The sequence below is a fragment of the Monopterus albus genome, unplaced genomic scaffold (genome assembly GCF_001952655.1).
Source record: "Monopterus albus unplaced genomic scaffold, M_albus_1.0 scaffold288.1, whole genome shotgun sequence".
Taxonomy (NCBI): domain Eukaryota; kingdom Metazoa; phylum Chordata; class Actinopteri; order Synbranchiformes; family Synbranchidae; genus Monopterus; species Monopterus albus.
In genome coordinates, this window is record NW_018128168.1 from 947242 (window position 1) to 954770 (window position 7529).

A 7529-nucleotide genomic window follows, 5' to 3' on the forward strand; every position below is an offset into this window, starting at 1 on the left:
TGTGTATAGTTTGGTATTGGCCTAATAAACCATCCATCTGTAGGGAGACGAGAACAGTGGATGTGGGTAACGGGGGGGCTACAGCACTCTTTATGCTCCATATTTACACCCCTTTCAAACGCCCAGACTGACAGATACACAGTCCAGCCCAGAGGTTCTTTGATGTTTGTCGATACCGCTGCGTGATGATGTCATACGGCAGAGAGCAAGGGAGGGAGGTATGATCAAAGAAGAGAGGGAGGGATGAAGACGCAGGAGAGGATATCCAAGACAACAACGGGACAAAGATGGCGACTGCTTCTGCAATGGGACGTCTACTGTAGCGTCCAGACCTCCGCATCACCAGGACGAACCCAGGCCGTGCAGCAAGCGTATTCACTACCCTTATTCTAACAAGATGACCGCCAGCATGACACACTGGAACCACCAAGCCAACCTCAGCCACCTCTGTCGCCAGGCTAGCACAGTAAGCTCTCTGTCTACCTTAGCATTTCATCCGCTACCATTAAACCATCATACCCTCAACACCCCGATGTCTGGTTACCATCACTCCATCCCAAGTATTTATCATGAGTTGCCGTTCTTTCTAATAATGCATTTTTTTTTTACCCATTTTTTTCTTTTTCTCAGCCCTTTCATCATGGTCTTTTGGCTCTTAATATAGGCCTCTCTTTGCCATCAAAGGCAGCACATCAATTGCCTTGACTCCCAAGTGTATGTGTGAAGCTGAAAGAGAGAAAGGGAGAGAGGAGAAAAAAGAAGAGTACCATGTAGCAAAGATCAAGGCAAGCTTTCATGCCTCATTTTGGTCTTGGTTGGGTTTTGCTTTCCATCATCTTTCCATCCTCCTTTTTCTTCATCTTAGGGCTGCAGACACACTCCGAACCCATCAACGTTTTCTCCCAACTCTCAATGGTCCAGATTCCACGTTCGCTGAAAATGAAATCATGCTTTTGTGGAGAAATGGAAGCAAAGACATTTTTTTCTGGTTTTGTTTGAGAATATTCTGTAGCTTACAGGCTACTGGGCCAGAGCTCTGCACCAATGATGACAATACGTGAAACAATATTTGAATAAGCAGCAGGAGGGCAGCCTGCTAATCCACTGTGGCTAATCCAGTATTGGTGCAGGCCATATTGGTAGCTGTAGTATTCAACCTCATCACAATACACATCAGCAGGACGCCATGGCAGATATACTGACACTCTTACTACAGGCATGGCTGGGAAAGGCCAGCAGATGGATGGATAAATGGTTGGGTGGATGGATGATAGAGAGATAGATGGATGGATAATTGCATGGATGGATGAAAAACCTTGATATTAGTACTTTGGCTCCTTTATTTGAGGTAATTTTTTTTCATGTTGTGTAACTTAGTCATAGTACTTTGAGAAAAATTAAAAAGGGAGAAAAATGTATGATTGAGGAAAAATAGAGGTGATAGACTTCAGCTTCAGTCCTCAATCTCCTTCAGAGCTGTGTGACAAAGCGTATGTCTAAATTTATAGTAAACGGCAACACAAACTGATCTAAACTGTCGATATCACTAAATCCACTATATATATATATATATATCGAATGTCCCACTGTACAAGGTTCTCCTCATCCTTTGTTTTTGAGCTTTCATCACAGCCAAACAAACTACTTGTCTCAACTTAATTTTCTTTAAAAGCAGAGGTCTGATGCTCAATGAGAGGTTTATAATGAAGATTTCACTCTCTGTGAGTATCTAAATGGGTCTTTGTGCTGGGAGGCCCCGAAGAGATAAGCCTGTTTTTGACAGGCCTCCGTACAGACGCCCAAATCTGCTGTGGCAGCTGGAACAAAGAGACTCCTGAGCTGGACCGACATACTGAAAAAAGCTCAGTCCCCATAGTCTAAAAGGGCTGCCTCAATTTAAGAAATAATAATCCACATTTTTCTTCATGGGAAATAGCTTTTTCATCACATTCTTGACAATGGTTAAAGAATAATTCATCGGGCTCAATGTCGTTTTACTGTGCAGAAAGTTCAATCAAGCTGGCTAAGGTCATCAGTTGGAAGCATCCTCAAAGATCATTCACTGACATTGTAATTAACCTGCATCAGTTGCACTGGCTGTAGCTATTTCTGCATAACCTGTCATTTTCTGCTACACATACTCATAAGTTGAAGTATGCGATCTTCCAAATTGTGCCACATGTTATATTGAAATATTACTATTTCATGTGATGGAGTTTGTTTTCTATATTTTACATGTATATGTAAGAAAATAGTTTACCCTATTTAATTATATACTCTTGTAATCAACATACTTCATCAGATTGATGCAAAAAAACATGTCAAAATCCAAAATTAGCATAAAGCATCCTTGACTTGCATCATTACCCAGAATTTTCACAGAAGACATGTCACACAGGTATAAATAACCAAATTAATGACTGAATCCTATTTAACTGCTGTAGTTTCAGCATCTGGGGATTGTCATGCTAGCTCATTGTTAAACTGTTAGGACTTCCACCATTAATGTTATTAGTAACACTTCTGATTCCCCTGCTATGACAAGTCAAAATGTCTACGGTGAGACATATGGACTAATAAAACCAGAAACATTGAAGGGATAGACACCTCAGTATAAAATGTGTTGGACAATCTCTGATGGTTGACTAATTTATGGTTTAATGTCTCATGGTGAATATAAAATCTCATATTGCTCAGTCCTAAAATAAAAAAAATAATATCAAGGGCCTTTAAACAGACAGTAATGCTAAACACAGTAAAACTTTATGTATAATTAATTTCAATCCAATTGACACGAGTAGTGTGGGTCTTGGGATGACAATGTTGGCGAGCTGGTCAACCACTTTGATCCAGACTAAAAACGCTCAACAACTATTGAACAGATTACAATGAACTCTGGTGCAGACAATGGTTTAAAAATGTAATTTGTCCAGTGACTAATTACCTTTCAGCCAGCTTCAGCTGTACTTTGTCTTTACTGCTAATTAACAAACGTTAGTAGGCAAACTGGCTAAACCAAGTGGTGACCATGGTAAATATTAGCATGTTAGCATTGTTACTATGAGCATGTTGATGTTAGCATTTAGCTCAAAGCATCGCTGTGCCTAAGGACCACCATTACAGAGCTGCTGGCTTAGCTGTAGACTCTAGTTTGAATAGGACTGTTGCACACCCAAGATTATAAGCTTTAACTCAAAATGAAGGAAATTGCGCTTTCAACTTTAAAATATACAGTATATACAAATTCAGACAATTTACCTAACATCATACATGTCATGCATGTTACAGTGCATGTTATGTTGCAGTGCGTCGGATTCAGCATATACAATTGTGTATGATGACTTTGGTGCATTTAATAAAGATGTTATGAATATTAGTTTTATTTTTATGTGGGTTTATCAGTAAATGGACCATTTACTGATAAATTTGAAAAAGATAGTTTTTTATATTGTCATACTGATTTTAACATCAACAGTCAATACTATCTCTAGCTGCAAGATCAGCCTATGGATAGATAGATAGATAGATAGATAGATAGATAGATAGATAGATAGATAGAGCATGAGGGCCAGGTGTATTTGTGCCTGCACCCCTGTGTGATGACCTTTCTTCAGCTAAGACCTCAGAACTCTATGGTACTCACACACTCACACACAGACAGACACACACGTATATGGAGATTCATTACAGATTCATAAGAACCAACATGCCCCCAACCCCTCCTCACTAAGACATCATAAAGGTCAAGTCCATCTTCCTCAGTATTCTCTCCGTGTCTCCCTTCCCTCTCTCCTCATTGTCTCTGGGGGCTCTGCGGCAATCATAACAACACCAGCCTGTTGCAGCAGCAACCTGTATATGCGTGTGTGCTGACTGTTGAGGACATAAGCCAAAATGATATGAATACATTTCCATAATGAAGTGTGTTTAGCTCGGCTGTAAAATCTGCCAATCAAACACTGTGCCAAACTGTTTAGCATCACTTTCTTGAGCCACCACTGTAAATACCCCTGCTGCCTGTCTTCATTACTGCAGTTACATATCTCTTTATTACTGAACAGTTTCAGCCTGGTTGCCTGTTTAAAAACATTTAAATGGTTTTAAGGGTGTAGGCCAAACTTAGCTGATTGTTTTTGACTATGTTTTGTGCGATTTAGTCATAAATAAAGGTGCATAGTACTAGCAAAATATCAACACATAATATTTCATGAAAATGACTACATAGTATCATAGTATTATGCATAGTATTACTTAGTATTATGCAATAGTGTTTTGGGATGACCACTGCTGAATCAAATAATTTACACACAAGAAAATGTAGATGAGGAAAATAAGTGATATATCATTATTTCCTAGGTTCAAATTGTCATGGAGAAGAAGTCCATCCAAGAGTGGACAGAGAAGAGGACAGGTGTCTGGACCTCACCTGAGCCACCTGACCCCACTCGCTCCACATGGGCCAGCTAGCCCCAGTACCTCACAGGAAGCATGGTAAAGAACTATACATCATCTATTTTAGAAGTCTTGAAAGGGCAAATATACTGTACCCCAAATTATTATTATGTGTCTAAATTCTCCTATTTTGATTGCGAATTCAGTAAATGAACTGCTCAGCCACCGACTTTAACATGGTGATTACTACAAAATGTTCACATTTTCTAATTTACATGGAAATCAAAACCATTTAGACATAGTATTCATAGTCAACAGATCCAGTCACTAATGAACTGTCAGTGTACAAACCCTCTAATGACATCGTTCATTCATGTCTGGCACTCTGATTTCCACATTCTTGAGAAGGTTGTTTACATTTACATGTTGACTGGGTGATCTAAAGAGTTCTACACTCCCTGTAGGCCTGCTGTTATTGGATTAGTTTTATAAGAATGTATCATGTTTACAATTTACATGTCTGTTTCATGTGGACGATAACATTTTCACATGGTAACATCACATATGAGCTTGGGAATTTCAGATATTTATCATGTAAAATACATTGGATGTGAAAACAACAGCTTCACATGTCATACATATGGAATAGCATGTGGTAAAGTCTCATTTAGGCATATATGGTTTCAGATACTTAACAATATGAACTTCACCTGTGTTTTTCTTTATGTATTGCTAATGCTGGAAGGAAATAAATAATCAAATCTTTCTCCCTCCCTCCTTGCTCTCTCTCTCTCTCTCTCTCTCCTCTCTCTGTCTCAACTACACACACACTCACACACAAACGGGTGGCAGCTCGGTGCTCCTGACTGACTGACAGCCCAGTGGAGGGGAGTGATGAGCAGAATGCTCAGGTGGCTGCAGCAGCGTGCTCTCTCTGTCCTGTCAGTCACTCTGCCAGTGGAAACGGACTCTGTTAACTGAACACCTGTTTGTAGGTAAACAATTTGAGGTGAGTAGACTCATTGTTTTTGCTGTAGTAATTCTCATAAGAACATGTGCATTGCCTCAGATTTGTCTGACATGCAGACCGGCTGATTGTCTGAAGCCAAGAAAGCTGCACCTGGTCATGTTGTCTGTGGTGCTGTTCCTGTAGCTGGCTCTCATCTTTTTTTAGTTTGTCCTGACTCTTTATTTATCTTTATGGCAGTGTGTGATACTAACAGCTGATCATAAATCACATAATAACTTCTAATTAGAGTCTATTAAAAGGCTTGTATTACATTCATTTTGTTTTGCCAAAATGTGTAATAACCTGTTCTTGGTGGCAGAGGCACTGTTAGGTGTATTTTTGCTACCCTGACATAGAATTGTGAGAGATAGACCTGAGGAGTTATAATATTTGATATCAGCATATAATGCCAGTGGTGGGGGGCAACTAAGGTTCAAGGATTTTATTGTCAATTCACTATATGTGCAGCACATACAGAAAATTGAAATACTGTTTTTCTCTCACCTAATACTGGGTGCCATAACATTTAGGAACTAAAATAGAATAAAGTACAATAAAAATAGAATAGAATAGATTAAGAACTGGATTGACGTAATTAGGAGAAATCTAAACGATACAGCCAATAAGCTGTCACTCAAAACCGGGTACAGTCAGTGACAGTAGTGCAAACAATATTAGGAGATTGTTAGATTGTTCAGCATCACCAGGGCATTGGTGATGACATGTCAGATCGTTCAGCATCACCAGGGCATTGGTGATGACATGCAAATAGTATATGAGGTATACATGGACAGTATTGCAAATGACCAACAGGGTCATTGAATTAACCCTAACCCACTTCAAATTCTGATACTTTGATAAGTACATTTTGCTTAAGTAAAATCTATACTGCATTGTTACACTGTGCTACTGCTGCATACCACAGTAAATGACCTATATACTTTTTACACTACTGTGCACTACCTACTGCAGCTATGATTACTATAAGAATTTAAATAAATACCAGTCAGAACAAGTGCTTGTTTTAAATATGAGCACCAGAAAATGGATAAATGTGGTTAGATGCGAAAATCACCAGTGTTCAAGATAACTCCTTGATGATTGCAAACCTTTGATTTACTGTTTCAACATTGAAATTCTGGATGTAAGCTTAATAAGACTCAAATAATGTTATTATGGCTAGAACCAAGTTATTTTCATTATTGATTAATCTGCCAGTTATTTATTTATTTATTACCTTATAGTTAAGTCTATAAAACATTACAAAATAGTGAAAAAATATTTCTGAGCTGAAGATGATGTCTTCAAATGCATTGCTTTCTTCAAATAAAAAATTGAGAAACACTCAAAACAACTAAATATTCAGGTTAAGAAGACATACACATGACAAAGAAAAGCTAATCTTATTAGTTAGTTCTGCAAACATTTTGTATTTTTTTTTACTATTTTTGCTTAATTAAAATGACAGAGATTATTCACCGATTACCACAACAGTTGCATTTTATTTTTCTATAAACAAAACATGTAATGAATAATTATTTAAGCTCTATAATATACTGTATAGTAATGCAACAATGACAAATGAAAGTATGCCCGCACAGTGAGCACTTTTAAAGTTAATTTCCGATACAGAACCTTAACTATTAATTGAGTGTTTGAACAAGGTGGTATTGTTAATTTAACTTATCACTCATTAGCTGAGCTCTAACGTTTGGTTTGTCGTTTCTATCTTGTACAGTTCTATGAACGTGCTACACGCCGCACGCCGACGCCGTGCACGCACGTATTCTCTTACTCTGTATTATTGCTCAGAATCCAGCCACTATGGGGAGTTAAGGGCAAGACGACGGTTTATTTTTTGCTAATATTTAATGTCAGAAAGCTATCCATATGGTGCAGTTTGGAGCACACAGTTCGGGCCAGTATCCCCAATGCTGCGGATTACGGGGAACGGGCTTTCAGAGACGGTAGGGCAGACACCTTTGTGGAAAACACGGGACGTTAACGCACTTAGCCAGCTAGCAAGCTAACCCGAACTAGCTAGCTAAAACACCAAGCTAGCTAATGCTGCAGCCAGCAGAGTTGAAAACGTGCCCTCGCTGTCTTGTTTTGTTTGATCTTAGTTCAG

At 38.7% G+C, this 7529-nt stretch overlaps 1 long non-coding RNA gene across 1 annotated transcript; it reads left to right on the plus strand.

Annotated features, from left to right (window-relative positions):
* The first annotated feature begins 265 nt into the window (after positions 1-265).
* Positions 266-5566, plus strand: LOC109973274 (uncharacterized). Its single transcript, XR_002276797.1, has 3 exons — positions 266-466; positions 4357-4491; positions 5245-5566. It is a non-coding gene; the product is annotated as an uncharacterized LOC109973274 (long non-coding RNA).
* Positions 5567-7529: the final 1963 nt, after the last annotated feature.